This window comes from Magnolia sinica, chromosome 2 (assembly GCF_029962835.1).
Source record: "Magnolia sinica isolate HGM2019 chromosome 2, MsV1, whole genome shotgun sequence".
Lineage (NCBI taxonomy): Eukaryota > Viridiplantae > Streptophyta > Magnoliopsida > Magnoliales > Magnoliaceae > Magnolia > Magnolia sinica.
In genome coordinates this window covers 97,468,938-97,490,465 of record NC_080574.1, presented here as the reverse complement: position 1 = coordinate 97,490,465, position 21,528 = coordinate 97,468,938, and the positions used below count along the sequence as shown (strand labels likewise).

Below are 21,528 nucleotides of genomic sequence, written 5' to 3'. Positions count from 1 at the left end.
AACACTTTTATCTCTTGGAATTTCTTGGACGTGCACCTCTTTTGGTTTCTTTGTTACTTAGAAATTATAAAGAGAAAGAGAGAGAGAAAGGATGGTTGTAAGAGAGGTGATGGATATGAGTGATGGATGTGATGTGATAGTTGTACTTGACTTAAGAGTTGACTTGGTAGGCTACTTGACTTGGGGAGAAAGAAAGCATGGGTTGTGTACTTTGATTGATTGATTGATGGGACATGTTGTAGAGATTCTCTTGGGATTGCAAACGCGCGGTGTTTTCCTCGAACTGAACGAGGGCCCACATCTCCTGGCTAGGGTATCGGATCGATGCATAATATGCGGCGTCGGAACCGTGACGCCGGTGCGATCGCAATGGTACAAGTCTTGAATTAAGCCGACTCAAATGTACGAGATACGACTTAGGGTCGCACACAAACGTCAATTATAAGTCGTGGATTGCCAGAATTCAACGAGAATGATCGCGGTAGTCGACGAAACAATACGGACTAGGATACGGACCTTACAAAGGTCCAGTTATATGGTCTGATGCCATAACTTCTCATTATTCTAGCAATGATATTGCAAGACTCCAAGTACCGGATTTGATGGAGACAAGGAATAAGTGTTTATCAAAAGAGATAGAATCATCGTCAGTATCTTCTATGTCCTCCAGAAAGTTATTAAATGGAATTGAGAAAAGTCTTATCTATTTTCCAGAAGCAATAAAGGTACAAGGAACACATACTTTTAGTCAGTTTATAAAGAAATGCTGAGGAGCACAAATTAGAAAAGACTCAGCGGTTGAACCTTTGGAGCTATAAATGACATCTTTGAAAGCATGATATAACGAGCAAATGATGCAACAAATGCAATGTGAAGCATGATGGCAAGCACAAAGATGAATTGATTAAATCTCATATTGCGAATATTACAATCAGCCTAAAAGAGAGAAGAAGCTTTCAATATATTTCAAAATTATAAATACTTCGTGAAGCTAAATTGGAAAGTTATGATATCTGGAGATACTAATTTCGATTAATTTGGCATGAAAAGACTATCATTTGAAAGCTTGAGTTATGCAGATTATGAATAAAGGAGACAATCGAAAGAGTTGTTGTAGCAAGAGCAGCATTAAAGAACAATTCCCTAGACACAGAGTTCAAAGAAAGAGTTGCCTGAGTTAATTAAAAAGAACATTACAGTAGCAGCAGTATTAAAAGATAGTTCTCTGGTCAAGTTACTTAAAGAAGAAGTCGCCTTAGCTGTTACAGTGACGGGCTTCGATGGAAAGAGAATTTTATCCTCTAAAGTGAAGGATCCGCTCAACACCGCTGGCTGGGATCATTCAAGTCTTCCGATTGAGCGCGATCATTCAAGTCTTCCGATCAACCGCGATCACTCAAGTCTTCCGATCGAACGCGAGCATTCAAGTCTTCCGATCAAACGCAATCATTCAAGTCTTCCGATCGGACACAATCATTCTATCTTTTGTTCGAGTGTGACATTCAGTCTTTCATGCAAACATGATCATTCACTCATCCTACAGTTGCAGTTCATTCGGTTCTTTGGTCGGAGGAAGATCTATCCTTCATTTGATTTTAGGAATCAATCAAAGAAGGATCGAGGGGGCATCTGTTGAGGCATAAAAAATATTCTATTACATGTCCATTGCATTGGTTAGAGAATTCCTTCCCAGGGTTGTGCACTCCTTATTTTGTTAAAAATGAGTGAATGGGGGTATTTTGGTAAAAATGAGTGAATGAGGGTATTTTGGTAAAAAGCAGTGACTGAGGGTATTTTGGTAAAAATGAGTGAATGGGGGTATTTTGGTAAAAATGAGTGAATGGGGGTATTTTAGTAAAAATGAATGAATGGGGCTATTTTGGTAAAAAGGAGTGAATGAGGGTATTTTGGTAAAAATGAGTGAATAAGGGTATTTCGATAAAAGGGAGTTGATAGGGTTATTTTGGTAAAAAAGGAGTGCATGGTGTTATTTTGGTATAAATGAGTGGATGGGCGTTGCCTTGTATAAGGGGAGGAAGTGAGGTTCTTGTCTTAGAAATGGACGTACACCATCATTTAAGGAAGAAGTGGTTGAACACCACTATGTAAAGGAAGGAGGTTGGTTATTGCCTTAAGGAGAAGTGGTGGTCATCACTACTATTTAAGGAGGGGAGGAGCCTGGGAGGCCTATAAATACCCCCTCCCATTCCTCATTTGGACAAGAGATAAGAGAGAGACAAGAGGAGGAGAGAAGAAGGAAATAAGAAGTGAGGAGAAATTCATTGTGCGCCGAACTCCACTGTGTACCAAATCCATTGTGCGCCGAACTCCACTATGCGCCAACTCCTCTTGAGCACACAACGCCTTTCTCCCTTGTCTTGAAGCCAGTGCACAACGCCATTTTGAGTGGTGTCATGTCTTAACTCCAGGCTTCCTGCGCCACTTATAAAGGGAAGTGTAGAGGCCATGTCCAAATACCATCCATTGTGCGCCACTTTCCACTCACCTATGTCCAAATACCATCCTTTGTGCGCCACTTCCAAAGGGAACCTGTCCAAATACCATCCATTGTGTGCCACTTTTAAAGGGCTCCATGTCCTAATACATTCATTGTGTGCCACTTTCAAAGGGGACTTTGTCTTAATACATCCCTTGTGCGCCACTTCTATGGGAGCTTTGTCCAGACACAAGTTCCATGCGCCGCTTGTGGTGGAGATTTGTCCTCATAGATGGCTTTTGCGCCATTTCCAATGGAGCTTTGTCCAAGCATAAGCCCCATGCGCACTTGTGTTGGAGATTTGTCCTAGTAGCCACTTCCAATGGAGTCTTGTCCTAACATAAAGTGTTGTGCATCACTTCTCATGCTCCCATGTCCAAAGAGTTGGCATTGTGTGCCACTTATAAAGGAGCGTTATGCACTCTTTTGTACTTTATCCTAAAGACATTCTCCCCTGCTCCATATTTCAAGGGTGTGCGCTCCACATTTCAAGGGATGTCCGTTCCACATTTCAAGGGATGTGCGCTCCACCTTCAGAGGAAAATGAAGGAAATGTAAAGTGTAGAAAGAGAATTTTGGAAGAAAAAAGAGTCTGGAAATGTGAAGTATAGGAGGAGAATTTGAAAAAAAAGAAGAGTTTGTCCATACGACTGAAAGGATAAATGGAAAGACAATCAACACCTATCATACAACCAAATCAAGGACTTCAAGTCTGCACAAGCCATCTGCCTTTGCGATGAACGTCAAAAGCATCGAAATGCTGCTAAAATTACCACTGAATTGCCTTCTATTTCATTCATTGCGTTGCATTGATTGTACTTTGTTTTCAGAATCAAAGGAATCTGAGGATGTAAATGAACTCAGACTGAATAAAATATCTTGTGATCATTGTTCTCTCATTCTTTCTTTGTTATCATTGAATGAATTCCCCTAAATCGAATGCATTTGTTTCTTGTCAAAACAACCATCAAAAGTATTTGCATACCACCTTATTCTTGAAAAAGAATATGATTGCACTAGCATGTTTTGTCTCATTTCCAACTATTAGTAGCAAAATTATACCAATGAAACCGACAAAAATACCCTAAGATTCAGATGTAGCCTGATTAAGCAAGCAAGTCTTCTCAGTTCAGATAATTTGGCTATAATACTGACACAATTGGGCAAAGAAATGTATTGAAAACCAAAACAGTTGATTGAGTTATTCTGGATGCGTGGCTTTGATCCAATGGATGTTTATGATTTGGAGGGATGTTACTACAATGTGCATGCTTCATGGAGTTTCATGAAGTGCTAACTACGACATCCTCATTTTACATGTGATTCATATCTATGGTTATCAAGACTGTTGATATCATGGGCCATAGTCCACAAGTCAAGGCAACTAGAAACCCATTCATGACATATAGATGGAAGATTAACAAAAGTTTGTATAAAAAATGAGCACTTGTCTACATTCAATTGGAAAACCCAATAAAGATTGGGGCTATTGGATTATCCAAAAACAAAGTTCAGGGCACTGAAAAGATCTTTTAGTGCTATGATTGCAAAAGAGACAGAGTGAATCAGCAAATACATAAATAATAATAATAATAATATTAATATTAATAATAATAAATAGACCACATTATACTGGTCTAGCTGTCTACACAAGTAAATTTGCCTGTATTGTACTATGGGCTATGCACTTCTTTAAATGGACCACCCTTTTACCAAATGATATTCCAATCAATAAATATGGGTAAACTAACCACAGTTCAAGATCCATAAACAACAAACCAGCAAAAAAAAAAACTTAGAGAGATCAAGATAGGATCTCAAACATCTTTTATTAAAAGTAAAGCATAATAAAATCTGAAATGGCAAACCTGGTATAAAAATAAATAAATAAATAAATAAATAAATAAATAAAGAAAAGAAAAATACCAATTACCGAAAATCCAAAAAAGTTATAAACATCTTACATATGGGTTGCACTGGGGGGAAAAAACAAAGAATTACGCCATGAATGCTATTGTTACTGACATCCCTATACAAAGGAAGAATATTTTGAATTAGTAAAGATAAATGGACCCAGATCAAATAAAAAGTTCTGTTTTGCGCATGGATACTAGCATACGGCTGATCAGTAGCCTAGATAATCCAGCATTTTAAGACTTCTTTTTTTTCTTTTTCTTTTTTTTGGCTGCTTCACCTGTGGAGGTTTTCTTGAAGTCCTTGGCTTTAAATCTAGAAATGCAGTCCACATTCAACTATTCAGATCTGGGTTGCATTTGCGTGTGATTATGTTGAAGACAAACAATCACATTATTAAGCACATTAGAACAGAGAAAATGCAAAAAGATAAGACAAATATAGTAATGAAATTGATGAAATGAAAAGGAAAAAGATCCCCTAGCAAGATGAAATGCGAAAACAACCCAACCTGCAGAAATTGACAACTATATCCATAATATGCAAGCCTTATATGTGAATGACAAATTGTAACACCCTGCATGCCTTTCTTTTTCTGCCAAACATCAGGCACAGTTACATAAAAGAAAGAAGTGAGTACAGATAATGACAGCTAAGTGGTGCACAATGAAATTGTCAAGTTGTAACATAAGATTCCCAAAGTAAGAAGAGACAGAAAAGGCTTCTCGAAATTGTAGCAGAAATCTCATCAATGTCAAATGTTGGTGATAATAACTGGAAAAGCTTTAAAAAAGTAAGTTGAGGCTTCAAAGAAAATGCACTGGCAGAGATCACGGTGCCACGTCGGAACATTTTTTTATGTTAATCGGGCAGTGACATCGAACATGATGATCACACATTGGCCATGGTTACTGCACAAAACAAGTCCAGTTTCAATGGAAGAAACAAAAGAATCCACTAAATTTTCCTGCTGCAGTAAAATTAATTCACATGATACATTTGAGAGAGACTCCATGCTCATACATATGGGTCAAATTGATACAACTATCAAGAAAATCTTTGCAGGAATACCGAGTCATTCACTACCTTGTTGATGTGCAATGTTAGAAATTCTTAAAAGGAAAAAAGGTGAATTGATGAAGTTAGCAAGTTAGCAAAGCAGAATGCGGTTTTCGTATTTAAATATTGGCAAAATAATAAGTTGTTTCGACAAATATGCTGATACATGCATATTGGGAATGGTCATCTCTCCTTATTGATGGAGAAGATGTGGTCATAAAGATTCTTCACAATGAAATCACTAAAACAAAGATGTATATTAGCTAGAAGCAGTCTCCGACATGACCAAATGTCATGCCCTGCTTCCTGTGCTTTCCAATGGTCCAATGTCATAGTGTGCCTTCCAATGGTCCAATGTCATGCTCTACTAGTATGATTTTCGGGCTTGAGCATTAACATAGTGTGCTTTCCAATGGTCCAATGTCATGCTCTGCTTCCTGTGCACGTCAAGCAGTGTTCGTCTAATTGTATTCATTGTATGGGCTGTTTATGAAACATAATGCAGATATATGTTTGCTAGGTGTTTCTATATCAAGCTGAGCATGCCTTACATCATAAAATGAGAAAGGAAACATGCATGGAACTCAGCAGAGAACATTTTCCGGTAAACTAAAAAAATAAACAGTTAGGCTCCAGGGCCTCATTTGGAAACATCTTCTACTGAGGCCCGGTGACCCAGACAGAGCATGAATCGAGCCTATTTATGACTATCATAGACAGCGAGCAACTTTTTCAGGCCAATGGGCCAGATTGGCCTGTATAGCAGGCCTGGAAAAAAAGACCTGGCTCCTGTGGGCCGTAAGTCGCCTCCCAGCCAATGACAGATCTAGTAGCAACACAGCAAACCATTTTGTGATAAGCTGTGATATCAGGAACAAGTAGCTTTCCAACTCTGGAAAACTAAACAAAGTTCTAGCACATCATTAATTAATATCTCACAAATGCAAATAAACATTCATCCCACAAGATAAATCAGAAAGAAAGAGTGTTTTCTTTACACATCCTAAAAAGGTATCGTAGCATCAAGAACTCTTCCTCATAGCAAATACCTCATACTCGCTACGATGAGGATTAGAGTGAGAGGAATTCTGATGGGTTGAACCAGTTTAGGAGGTTGGGAATATAAGAGCTTGGCATTCCCAATTAACCATGCAATAAACATCACCTTTTAGAAATTAACTGGGCAATCATGTAGCTAAATTGAAACATCTACCTGGAATTTTCATCTAGTCATCCTAGAATATTAAGTACCATAATCCTCGAAAGGCCTCCATCAAAGAAATCCCAAGCTGCAATAAGACAGAAAAGCTCACTCTCAAAATAGTAATAACTTGACCCATTACCCACATCAATCAGCCACTTGAAGTAACCAAGGCATAGAATCCAGACATCAATATCGCATGAGCTTTCAAATTTTAGGGCTCATTTGGATATATCCCAAATCCCCATTTTATTGGTGGTTTCAGCAGCCACAATATGCTTAAGGTTTGCAGCAACCAGATCACATAATGCATAATGCCACCGATCCAAACAATGTAGTCTATTTGATCAATGATGGCCGGCCAACTTCAACATCTTATATAATGCATAACCAAATGTATACTATAGGCTCACGGACTAAGATATCAACATCTTCATGCAAATGGACCTCTGATACGTGACTATCTTCTCTTAGACAACACCTCTACACTAATCTACAATTAGGGAATCGACACTACGAATCCCTAATTAGGGATTCGAAACTCAAAAATTCTCAATACACAAATCATTGCATAATGTTACTTGAAGGATTAAAAAATGCCAAAAAATGCCCAAATTGATATGAATAGATAAGGAGAGAGAGAGAGAGACCTGATGTTGCAGCAGAATGCTCCTTAATGTGCGGTAGATCGAGCAGAGAGAGAGATACCTGATGTTGCATCAGAGGGTCGAGGAGATAGAGAAAGAGAGGACTAGGGTTTTGAGAGAGAGAGAGAGAGAGAGAGAGAGAGAGAGAGAGAGAGAGTAAGAGGGAGATGGAGAGTGAGAGGGAGAGCGAGCAGAGAGGGAAAGGCAGAGGGAGAGAGAGGGAGGGGGAGGGAGAGGGAGAGTGCGTGAGAGGGAGAGGCCAGAGACAGAGAAGGAGAGGCAGAGAGAGGGAGCGGCAAACGGAGGGAGAGGAAGAGCGAGCAGAGAGGAAGCGGCAGAGGGAGGGAGAGGAAGAGTGAGTAGAGAGGGAGCGGCAGAGATAGGGAGAGAGAGAGAGAGAGTTGTGTGAGAGAGGGAATTAGGTTAGTTTTTTTTCTTTTATATATAGGGACCTGCCGGCAGCCGTTAAAACTGGCCGCCGGCAAAGAGTTGCCCCATCGGTCGGCTAAGGCCTTTTTTCTTGTAGTGAGAATAGGGTAGTCACAGCCTTCATTTACATTCCTAATTATGTTCATTACCACTGCACACTTGCAGAGCCTACATGGCGAACAAATCATGGTAGCATAGTTTGAAAACCCATAATCTCAACTAAACTCCATGTTCATTCAGCTTGGGTTGACTCAAAGACTTAGATACAACTTGACTCGAAGACTTAGATGAATATAAATTGTTCTTTTAGGCTTAGCAAAAGTGTGTGAAATAATTACATTTATGAGTACTAAAAATGGGAAACAAAACAGCAAAGTCATGCATGCACATGCACACGTGCGTGTGCACACAGACACACACGATTGGGCCGGACCAAGTGCACGCACACATGACTGGCCAGACAAAGTCGTTGTGAGTCGTATTGACTAGACAAGTCTTTCTGAGAGGGAGGGATTACAAATCAAACCACACAAGTAGCATGCCGTTTACTTGGAAACTCTGGCAAAATCAAGGTAATCCTTCCATGGAGGGTATGGATCGCACAAAATCCTAATTATCAATATTCAAATATTTAGTCCAGATGCAAATTCAATAAGTATATGGATATTCTATCACTAATCACTACAAGAAAAATAGGAATTACCAGTGGCCAAACCGCCCCTAAAAGTCCTAAAAACCGCCGGTATAACAATTACCGGCGGTCGGGCAACTGCCGCAAAAGGGGGGCGTCGCTGTATAGTTCACCAGCGTTCATCCATTTTTACCGACGTTTTTGGTGGCTGCCACTAAAAGTTGGCCTTTACCGGCACTTATTATCATTTACCAGCGACTCTACTGACTGCCAGTTAAAACTGTAAAAGCACCGATAAAAATAGTATGAAGCGCCAAAAAAAACTGTACGAAACGCTAGTAAAAACTTTAAAAACGCCGGTAAAAAATATGAGGAACGCAGGTAAATTTTGCAACAAATGCTGGTAAAAGTAACAACAAACGCCAGTAAAAAGCTGCAACAAATGCTAATGAGAGATTAAAAAATGCTGGTAAAATCTGTTTAAAACGCTAGTAAATCATTTACAATGTAAAAGAAAAAATAATCGAAACAATTAAAAATTCTACTAGGTTAAATCTTCTAAATCAAAAGACCTTTACAGGCTTAAATTAGCATTCAAACACAACCTGTAAATCATTTACAACCAGCCTCATTTACAGGGGGGCCTGAGAATGAAAAGTTACATAATAGACAGAAAATTTACAGATTGAGACACAAGGAAAAGCAGAAGGGAAAAAAAAAAATCAATGGATTTCAGCGACGCCCGAGGTGAGACTTCTCAAATGCACCCCAAGAACCAGAACTCATGCCATATAGAGGACCTTTGTCAACATCACCCTGCCATACATAGAGGTCAGGTAATAAAATAGTATGTACATTCATAATCTGAGTTACAGTATCTAAAATTAAATTTTCAGTCATAAATATTTCCTACAAAAACAACCATACCGAATGAAGTCCATATCCATCCCCATATGAAGCAGCAAAGCCTCCCTCTATTACCAATGCTCCACCTCAAATGCTCCACCTTCAATTACCAACGTAAAGACAAAAGTTTACAAAACAAAATAAAATAACCAAAAAACAAATTTAATATAAAATAAAAGGAACCAATAAATACATGTAACTAGCAGATGGAGGAGAATAGCTATGGAATTTTTTTTATATGTGGACAGATTTTTCTTCCCTTTTTCTTCAAGGATAAAACTGCATCATAAGCATCATAGCATGCAACTCAATATGAGCCTTTTTAGAGAAACATTAACTAGCATGCAACTCACTATGGATGGACCTGAATTCAGCACAAGGAAAGCCATATAGTGGCTTGTACCTGATGAGCAGCTTTGATCATGCATCCATGTAAGCATTGTGGACCCCTGAGCCTACACTCTATATAGTTACTTCCACTTTGAATAAGCATCTTACAACCAAAGATAAATACATAATACAAGTCAAACATTATGGAAACCCTTCGTTATATTAAAGTAATGAAGATTGGTAAGAAAAATAAAAATAAAAAGCCAAGGGTGTGGAGCCCTTGCTTTTGGTGATCCTTACATGGAGTGGACTTGCCTGATTTTTGGACCGTGGCATTAAGAAATGGGGAACCACCTGATGGAAAGCTTGGATATTGCACACCTTCTATCCAGGCCTGTGTGGACTGTAAGAGAGCTGGGTTGCACAAGCTCGAGGCTTTCCGACCTCAATGCATCTGTGTAAGCATTCGATATAAGGATAATTAGTGGTTGAGGTCCATTTCTTGGCTCAAGCAATTATGGACAAGCCAAGCACACATGATTGTATATTTTGATGATCTGAAACATCCCTCTGAGGGCCCGTTTGGCCGGTCGGATTGGAAGGGATTGGATGGTATTGGAAGGGATTGGAAGTTAAATCCCGGGATTGGCATGGCATGCCAAATAGAGCCGGTGATCTGATCCCAATCCCATAGATCTTAAAACAATCCACTGACATCACCATCATTACTTTTAAATCCCATCTAATCCACCCTAATACTTTCAAATTTACCTGGGACGTGTTTGGTTCGAGGGGATTGAAAGGGATGGGAAGGTTTAATCCCGGGATTGGCCGGGCGTGCCAAACAGACTGGATATAGCAGTCCAGGGATACAGCAATCCCATGGATCTCAAGACAATCCACTGACAACACCATCATTACCTAGAAATCCATGCCATCCACCTCAATACCATTCAATCCCTTCCAATCCACCCCGGCCAAACGGGTCCTGATGGATCCTTATGTATCTGGACAGACTGAAAATTACTTTGGCAATTGCATTTTTATCATCGGAATGGTATCCCTCAAACAGGGCTAAAAGCAAAAATGGTTAAAGTTCATCAAATTTATAAGGTGTAAAAATACATAATGATGAAAGAAAAGTTTAAATGGTTAGACCAGCTCTACTTTTATCCAAAGGGGTATCAATGGTATAGTCTTCAACCATACATCCATGTGTGCCCACTCATCGATAGAGAAAGATGGTCCCACAAGTGAGATCCACACAAAACGTTCTTTATTGAGGTAATTCATCCAACAATTGGTATGCAAGATGTACAACATGTATTATACATTGTTCTATCTGAAGGATTACAGAGTACTATTTCGATTTTCGAATTGTACAAGTGAGACCATTGGTCAGTGACCGAAAATGTCACTAGCAAGATTTGGTATAACAGACAAATTACTAACAAAAAAAAGGACAAAAAGGACAAAAGAAATTTGGACCATGCACGTGTGCCAACTCTACACATGTGAATGACCATGGATGCAGGTCCAAGAGTAGCATTCCTTCAGATAAAGTTGTCTAACACCCCTAGTGAAGTACTCCCAAGTACAAAACCTACTATGTACAAGCACATGCATACACTCATAAAGGTAAAGGATTTATAGAACTTCACCTGATCCACATCAAGAGATTTGTCAAAACCCCATACAAATAAATAAATTATTGCTCTGTATCTGTTCTTACGTTAACACTTCTAAGTCTCTATAAGTAGACAATGGTTAACGGACTAGCTGGACTTAAACTTCACTGATGATTCCTTGTTTCCTCCTGCTTCCCTGTCAGTTTCAGCCTACATTTTCAAAACAATAGGTTTATGATGCATCTAATATCCAGTATACTTCTAACCAGTTGGAGTATCCAGCTTTGTGTGATGCCTAGAACTAAAAAGAAATGAGGAAAAAGAAAGAAATGGAATTTGGTCCAGAGAGAGGAATTTGACTGTCTACAACGGTGAAATTAAGTAGCAGTACCATCCTCCCCAACTGTGACATTCCCAAGATCACTCGCATGGCAATTATCATCCTCGGGAGCACCATGCTCTTTGCCAGCAGGATTAAAATGTGGACCAGTCGACAAATAGCCATTTATTGTGTAACCAAGAGCATGGACATGGAAGCCATGGAGCCCAGGTTTAAGACCATAGAGGCTTCCAGTCACTGTAGTTGGGCCATGTCCTTCCTAAGTGAAGTACACAGTGCCACTAACTCCCTCCTTGCTATTAAGAACAACAATAGCCTTCACCATTGTTATATGTGATCTCAAAAATTTTAATCGTTGATGTACTTTCCCTAACTACATATGCTCCATCTGATGACCAAACAAATTCCAACGTTGAACCAAAGGATCTATTTCTCCAGGCCAAAACTATATATATGATGTATTCTCCATCCCCACAAACCACAACAAACCTCCCATTTGGGTTGTGTTTTAAGCTCTGGATAAGAAATATATAATCAGAACAACAACACCCAATCAATATATATTGCCCAGAAACCATAGACGTACTGCAATTAAAAAAGTATCAACAAGCATTTAGATCAGTTACAAAACCAGAAAGCACAGATAAGCTGGCATGTAGCCTTTTAGGTGGCTAGAGTATTTCTGTTCTACCAACTAGGAGTAATTCCAACAGCTTTTGTCTTGATGATGGAACAAAAAGACCCCATGCTATGGTTTTAGTTATCTAGGGGTAAGGCTAGTAGCTTGTGAGAGTGCTAACTCTTTCATTGACAACAAATATGATAAAAACATAAATTAAAAACATTCAAGTCAATGGCACTTTACAAAAATTGTATGTCAAAGTCAATGGACTAGGATCTAGTGTTTCCTACAGACCATCAATGGCATACAAGCCATCAGTCACTCAACAGAAGTATGTTTACATATTGGAAATGCCACACTTTCATTCCTTGTTAACTTCAGCTATGTCAAATAAAGAAAAAAAATCCCGGTAATTAATTTCATTCTCGAGTTCTCATCTGAATCCAAAATGCACTTTGGTGCATGCTGTGATAGTTCAGCCACAATGATCAACCAGATCTCAGCCCATGCAATTTAAATGTTAGGTGGGATTGTAAGATGATGGTTAAAAAGGTGAGAAAGGCATCAAAAAAGACTAGGCAAACATCTTGAAAATCACTCTCAAGAGAAAAATAAACTTCCCTTTCTCATCAACAGCATAATTCCGTAAGCAAAAACACGTTTTCTCATAGTGAGTTATGTAATCAGGTGGAGAGAATTAGCAATAAGTCATAGATGAAAAGATGATTGCACTAAAAAATAACATTGAACTTAGCTAACTTACTAAAAGAAAAGAAAGTTATTAATTACAAGTGGATATACAAGTTAAAGTAAAATGTTACAGTTGAAGTGCAGCTTTACAAGATACATTTGATAGCTAAATCTTAAAGCTATAGAGAAAATTATGATGAAAAAGTTTAATCACATAACTAAAATCTTAAGTGTATACATTATTATGGCTTTGGTGGCAACAGATAATTGGATACTTCAATATATAGATGGGTGTGGGAAAAAAATCTTAAATGATAAATTGATGAAGCAATATATATTGATCAACCTATGGAATTTTATGATCATATGAAGCTGAGGCATGCATGCAAACCAAAAAAGGCACTCCATAATCTAAAACAAGCATGTGAAGCTTGGTTACAAAGGTTAGAGAATACTTTCTTCAAGTGATTTTATTTTCCCTTTTACTAATACATGCACTTTTGGGAAAAAATATATAAATGAAACTTTGTGTTGTTGACATAGATAATTTTATCATCACAAGTGGTATTGTAGGATATGTGAAAATTTTGAAAAATCTCTCTCCAAATTTTAAGATAAAGGACTTTAAAGACCTTTAATACTTTTTAGGTAAGAGTGCTATCAATTTTGATCCTTTGAAAGAAGCCCATTGTTAGCTTAGTTGTAAAGTTTGGTTTATTGTGAAACAAAACCAATTACGACCCCACTAGAAGAGCTCAAAAGCTAAGGATGATAGATAGCTATTGATGGATGCAAGTGCTTTGAGAAATGGTTGATAGGATAGTATATTAATCACTAATCATCCAAATTTAGCATGTCCAATTGAAGTCATCAATTAGTTCATGTAAGACCTGAGGACACCACATATAAATACAATACAGCAGATCTTCAAATATGTGACAACAACCATCAACAAAATCATATATTACAAGTAGCTATTGCTGTTTAACAAACAAAGCAGTTTCTCTCAAACAAGCATAATAGGATGCCTCACAACCAAAACATTAATAAATAAATTAATGAATGACAACGGTCATAGCACATACCACGGAGTTTCATCTCTACAAGTTCCAGTAGATTTAGATCATCAACAGCATCAACCTTATTCAAAAAGCACACAAGTGACGGCACCCCTACCTGAATCAATGCAAAAAAAAAAAAAAGACGAAGAAGAAGGTGGAGCACACATGCACACATCCCCCATATGCATAGTGCACATGTGCATCAATCAAGACCATCCAAATCGTGGGGCCCTACTAAGGATGGGCATGGCCCAAGAATACAAAGACCCGTTGTTCCTAAAAATCCAATTGGTGGCCATCAACGAATGGTTGAAAAAGAAACAAAGGTCAATGATCTAGCTTTAACAGGTGAAATCTACCAAATAAAAAGCTCAAATTTTGACTGATGTTATTGATAATATCGGCGATGCCAAATATTGGCTCTACCAAATAGAAAGCTCAAATTTTCGATTGGACCTATTTTTCATAGATGGTTTTGATATGCCATTGATCAGATGGTTAGATTCATCCCATCAGTATGATCTTTACATGGTAGCTCATGAAACCTCTACTGGAGCTAATGGACTGCCTAGATTGAACTGTATTACTGAAGAGATAGTTCTATATTCCATAAAACAACAACTCTGAATATGGATTTTTAATCCAAGGAAGTTATCAAACACTTGACATGTATATATGCAGTACGTGTACAATATCTGGGCCTTTCATCAGTTACACATAATAATGGATGGGGCATCCCAAAAATCTAACTATTTCAGGCTCCAATCTTTAGAATGAATAACCACAGTGCAAGAGTCCATACACCTCAAGTCTGGCACTTAAAGGAATAAGCACGGACCTTAATTCCAGCCGACAATTGTTGACGCCAATAGTAGTATCCTGTAAAAAGATATAGACTAACAACAACAAATCAATGTGTATTTACCTCAAGCTGCTGAATGATCCAAACCTTGCCACATGCAATTTGATCACAATGCACCAAAAAAAGAAACGGGTGTGCTGCACTCCAATTGGTTTCCTCTTACAAAATATGCATCAAACACACTATAACAAGAACACTATGCCACTGAAGTAACAAGTGGATCAAGCTCATAGTTTTGAAATTTTCTCAAACGCCGTCATTATAATAATCACGTAGTCATGCTAGCAAGCAACAACACCCAGCTGAAGAGATGCATTCAAATCAAAATATTGACCTAGGCACACCACAAAATCCCCAGAAATAAAGTGGAAAAAATACATGAAGAAAAAAGAGGAGAGAAGCAAAACCAAATTACAAGCATACCCCTCCCACCATGTAGACCTGATGAAGGATCTTCTCGATTACCATTTCCACCTGGTCTTGACAATAAGCATCTTACAGCATCAACAACCTGCAGCATATACAAAATCACCTAAAACCCATTACCGGAATCTTCAAAAAAACAAGAACCTAACATGACTAGACTCTCCAACTCTACGATGCTCACATGACAGAGAATCCACCGAAAGTCACAACAAACCCAAAAAAAAAAAAAAAAAAGGCATTAATATCTAAAAAAAAAAATGTCAAATATAAAGAAAGTGACACATAAATAGATAAGCAAAAATTAGTCAACTAAACCTAATAAATTCATACAGGCAATCAATCAAACACATCATATGCAGCATTACTTCCTTGTCCTGGTGTCCCAATAGTTGTCTATTTCTTAATTGCATAAATATAAAAACTATTTCCTTTGGAGTTTACAAACTCATCCAAATAGAAAACAAACGAGGCCAACTAATTAATTGGTATCTACTTTATTCATTATGACAAACTAGTAAGTAAAACAAGAAGCAAATAAAGTATAATTCTCCAGGGTATCACTAACAACTGAATAGAGAGATTCCTCATAATCAAAACATCTATGCTTAATCACATATCAAGATCATCTGATGAGCTACAAATAAAACATCTTTTTTAAGTCTCCCAACAATGCAAATTTTGTTGTTGTGAGTTCTTGAAAAAATCCAATGCCCATCTCTAGACACACTGTATAAGAAAAGATTTTTAAGCTATAGCTATATTAGCACAGGGCTAGTGGCTATGTAAAACAATTACCAACCATTGAAAAGGCCAGCAGGTAGTAAAAGCAATGCATATCGGCCTTTAACATATTCAATGTCATTCGTGCAATAGGCCATCCCTGAGTTATCCCAACAATGCTGCTTGAAATAAGTGATCTAGGAGGCTCAAGAGAACCTGGGAAACAGAATCAGAGCCAATGAATAATGCAGGAATAAAAAAGGAGATTGAAAGAACCTGTAAAATTATCATAAGAAAAAGACAATACCGCAAAACAGAATTCCTGTGAAATGAAAAGTATCATATTACCAAATAAACTAAAAAGAGCCATTTCCAGATGAACCGAACTTACTGAAGTCTCTCCCCAACAAGAGATTTTTTAAAAAGCCGAAAGCATTCATACATTCATGTGCGCCCAACACAGCCAAATGCAAGAAAACTATACAACAGTTCACGAATACAAAAGTGGCCCCACCACCACAGGGTATCACGACCACTAACCACATGAAAAAAAAAAAAAAAAAAAAGAAGAAGAAGAACATCAAAACGTCCAAATCGGTCCAAAAAAATCAAGAAATACAAAAAAGTTAAAGAAGTAAACACCAAAACCTGCAAATCAGCCATTAAAACCCTGAAAATCAAGAAAACATGAACAGATGAACATCAAACCCTCCAATCAGTCATCAAAACCCTCGAAATCAACAAAACATGAACAAACGAACATTAACTCCACCAAATCTGCCATCAAACCCTTGTTGGGTTTAGTATCGATGGGTGCTACGTACCTTTGTTGGAGAAGATGATTGACGATGCGGCTTTGTATCGCTAGATCTAGGTTGCAGCGGGCAGCAATCGTATCCCGCAATGCTTCACAGGAGAGAGAGAGAGAGAGAGAGAGAGAGAGAGAGAGAGAGAGAGAGAGAGAGAGAGAGTTTCAGTCAGTTATTGAAGGGAGGAGAGAAGAGGGGAGAAGGGTTTTGGGAGAGAAGAGGAGGGAAGGGTTTTTGGGAGAGAAGAGGCATGATTTGGGGAGGGCGCGCGATTTGGAGTAAAAATTCGATTTTAGGTTTTTTTTTTTTTTTCATTTTAAAACGGGCGGCGGTGGCTTCATTTTACACAAGCGGCCACACAAAAACGCCCCTGATTTACATCTACGGTGGCAGTTTGTTGTGGCCGCCTGTGATAAAAACGCCCCTAATACAGATATTTTTTGTAGTGAATGTTTACTGTTGGAATGCATTCTTGAGGTTACTAAGTCTTCAATAGCATGCATATCAACTTTACAATAAAGAACTATTTCTTGTTTTTAGTATGGTCGTGGAACGGGTTACTCGGGAACTTAAAAGCAAAGTTGTGAAGGCGGCTTGTCCCCAAAACAGATCCCGAAAGGTACTCCTTTTCTGAATCCTGCTGGAATATATACTTATTCCTGGGCATCGTCCAATTGGCAGAACCCAATAAGCACGATAAGGAGATCCACCTGTGGCCACCACATCTGGAGTCGCCAAGGCATCCAAATCCTGCTCTTTCGTCAATTTAGCAAACCCATCTCTCAAAAGTCTTTTCATTTTCTCCATTGCCTCTCTCTCTCACCAAAGCCATTTGTGTTCTGGGCTTCCAAAAGGGTATCTTGACCAAAGTCATCGATTCTCCTACACGACAAGGGTGTGATCGATTATTTGAAAAACGAATGTAGGAAGCAATGATAGCATCATTTGATTCTCCTGCATAACAAGGGTTGATTGATTATCTGAAAATAGAAATTAGGAAGCAATGATATCTTCCTTTGATCACATCAATGAGTTTACCAGGGTAATTTCAGAGAAAGGTCTCTTGTTTCAGAAAGAAAATTTTCAAGGTGCATGAAATATCAAGATGGTCCCTTCTTTTCAGTTCACCGAGAGAATTGTGAAGGTCCTGTCTCACCTACACCATGATTTGACACAAGCTCATTGCGTCACCTTTGGAAAAGCAAACACCTCAAAGTAGGGTAGCTAGTCATAATTTCAGCACGAAAGTGAAGCAGAACAAAACCCATATCAACATTGGGATTCTAGAAGGAGATTGGCTTAGTCAGAAACCGTAGTCCTCAAGGACCGAACCCGATTTTGGTTTTGGGTGAGGAAACATGGGAACCGGGACCCATCATTTCTCTGGGTTGGAGCCCGTGGTTCTTGCCTATGGGGGCTACTGGCCTCATGGGGAAATCATTAGTGTCCTCGACAAGTTGGACCTTGTCAATCGGAAAGTGGATGCCCACTGAAGTAGATCAAGGGTCCCTATTGATATGATCAGCATCCACGACATGTTGAACACTGCAATCAGAAGGTGGTTGCCGGCCAGAGTATATTAGCGGTTCTGATTGATCCCGCAGATCAGATCAGTTTTCATACGGCCTTTCTTCAAAATATCAGGATGCTTGAATAAGTGGACTACGAGGATGACAAATGGCCCACTGTGGTCCGATCGCAGTAAAAGTCAGTTTAGTGAAGGAAAGATGAACAACTCGCATGTGGCGATGCTATTTTCTCGTATACAAGCAATGTTCCTCGCTAAGAAAACACTGAAACGTTAAAAGTGATTCGATTGTTGGCTTCATAAAATTATAAGAAATATTAGCTGCTGTGCATAAGCCGGTAGAAGCCTTTTTTGTTTTCTCGTTTCTTTAAGAGTAGTTTTCTGTTTATGATTAATTCTTAGGCTGGTGAAGCTAATTTGATTAGATGATAAGAGTTATAGTTTCTTTTTCATTGATTTCTTTTCTTAAGAGTTGTAATAAGTTTAACAGGGATTTTTTATATAATGGAATCCGGATTCTATATAAAGAGAGGCCCTTGAAAGCATAGGGTAATTAATCCGGAATTCCCATATGATATATGAGATCATATGGCTACTTAGATCTTTGTATTTTGGGTGAGCGTTTTGCTTGATAATTGCGCCCACTTGCTCTATAAAAAATGCTTTCTTTTGCACATTTAATTTTCGTTTAACCTTAGAGATGTCATTAAGAAACTTAGCATATGAGAGAATTTGCTTAGTCGCATCCAACAAGGGAATGTTAATTTTGACTTGTTGAAAAATCTCCAAGATGTCCTGATTCTTTGATGGGTATTTTGATGAGATAAGACATTGAAAGAATGGAGAGCTGCAGGCTTATAATCATGCACCGGCTACTTGTCATATGGGTTATGGCTCGATCTATCATCACTATCAGATTTATCCGAATCCTTAGGTGTATCAGCCTTCATCTGTATCATCTTTTCTATTTTATTTCTGCTTCTAAGAGTGGTGATGAATTTGGCTTGTTCCACATGTGGGTTAGGAGGATTCGAATCACTCATTTTGTATCGTCATTTTGGGTTAAGTTGAGGTTGGGTCGGAAAGGTTTCTTTCTTCCTAATAATCAAGTGTGATTCAATCCTTGAAACCGACATTTTAATATCACTTATGACCCGCATGGTGGTCTGATTGAATTACATTTTCCCTTGCATGAATTCTTACAATGTGTCCTTAAGGGTCTTCTTTTGTTGTTGCACTTGTTGTGCACTTTGAGGTGCAGGGGGAGGTCCTTGAGGAGGAGTGCTTGGATTAACATTTGGCTTGTTTCTCCAACTAAAGTTAGGATGATTCTGCCAGTTATGACTGTAAGTGTTAGAGTTCGACGGACTAAATGGGCGTTGGTAAGCATTCATGGCCTTCACTAAAGCTTGCAACACATCTTGAAATGTTAGAATTGTACGACAATACTTTGTAAGGTGTGCATCACTCTTGCATATGCCACATATAAGTTTCACAGCCATATTGGTAGGTTGGATCACTTCCACATTCCTTAGTTACATGGCCTTAACTTTTGAGTGAAACTCACAATCTTTGCATTCATATTGTCCTCCTTGAGGATGTATATTCCTCCTCAGGCATATGCTTGGAATTACTAGATTTGTTGGTGGTATCCCATGATTCTGCATTTCCAACCAACCTATCAAGGTAATCTCATGCCTCCACTGAGTCCTTTGTCATGAACTCGTCGTTGCACATCATCTCAACAAATTAGCACATATTTGAATTAAATCCATCATAAAAGAAACTAATTACTCAATAAATTTCATAACCATGATATGGGCATGCCAATAACAAGTCATTGAATCTCTCCTAACATTGGAAGAATGTATCATCTTCCGTTTAGGAGAAATTCATGATGGTGTGCCTTAAGGTGTTGATTTTATGAAGTAGAAAGAACTTTTTAAGGAACTCCCAGGCCATTTTAGCCCATGTGCCTATTGAGCACAGTGTTAGCAAATGGAACCTTGACTTGGCTCTATCCTTTAGAGAGAAGGTAAATAGCTTGAGTATAATGACGTCTTGAGAGACGTTGTAATGCAAAGTCATTACAATCTCATTGAATTCCTAAAGATGTAGATATGAGCTTTCTGAGTTAAGTCTATGAAATTTGAGAAAAAGTTGGATCACTCCCATTTTGAAATCTAAGCTACCTACATTAACTAGAAAAATCATAAAAGATGGTATGGTTGTTCTTACAAGTTATAGGTAATCTTTTAAAGTTCTGACTAGGGAATGTAGTGTGCCTCGTTCTTATCACACACCATCCTAGCTAGTGGTGTATTCCGCAAAGGATCTTATTAAAATTTTATCCAATTTCAGCCATATTCTTCTCAAAGTATGGCTCCTGCTTAGGCATGTTTGGAGCATTCACATCCATGGTTTGAGATGATTCAGTCGTACTCAAATATTTTCTAACTTGACCATAGCTGGAAAGCCCGTTCACTTAGAAGTCATTGTGTATGGTCCCTTAGCCACTTGGGCATGGACTAAACAAAGAGAACTAAGTCCTATACCTAAACCTAAAAAATAAAATCCTACAACAATTAGAATCAATTAAAAAGAAATAAGAATAAGATGAGGGAATGGAGTTACTGATTTAAAAGAACTAGGATTAAGGATGCTACAAAAATAAAAACAAAGACAATGTTAGTTTCTTCTTTTTTTTTAATATGTAAAACCACTTAACTAGAACTAAACCTTCTATAATTAAACCCTAAAAGTAAAACCTTAGGTTAGAATTAGAAATTAAAACCCTAACCTAAACCTAAGTATTCTCAACATAACTCCCTAATAACGGTGCCAAACACTCGATCAAACCCTAGGGTTGACAACCCTAAGTATAAGGTTGCGATGTAGTAATAATTCAGTAAGACCGAGGTTGATCCACAGGGAATTTAGTGAGAATACACTAAAAACTTAATCTAAGAAAAATGATTGGTCTAGGGTTTTAATCTGGTGGAATAGTAGAGTTGTAAAAATAATTAATAAAAAGGACTAAGGATCCGGGAATCCCTAATATATAGACTTTGATTTAATTTGTAAGTTGATAACTCAACTAGAACTAGATTCCAATCCATTTTAATCAGTAGATAACATAGTGATATCAATCAGAAACATCTAAAATAGATTAGAATCATGATAGGCTTAATCTCTTATAAAGATGTAAGTAATCACATCGCAAGGAAT

General features: G+C 38.2%; 1 long non-coding RNA gene across 2 annotated transcripts; it reads right to left on the bottom strand.

Moving 5' to 3' along the window:
- Positions 1–8,904: 8,904 nt before the first annotated feature.
- LOC131229640 (uncharacterized) lies at positions 8,905–10,183 on the bottom strand. 2 transcript variants are annotated; one of them, XR_009163503.1, is made up of 4 exons: positions 9,688–10,183; positions 9,478–9,563; positions 9,306–9,384; positions 8,905–9,194 (listed from the first exon to the last, which is right to left on the bottom strand). It is a non-coding gene; the product is annotated as an uncharacterized LOC131229640 (long non-coding RNA). The 2 variants fall into 2 exon arrangements; XR_009163512.1 differs by having other exon boundaries at positions 9,306–9,370.
- Positions 10,184–21,528: the final 11,345 nt, after the last annotated feature.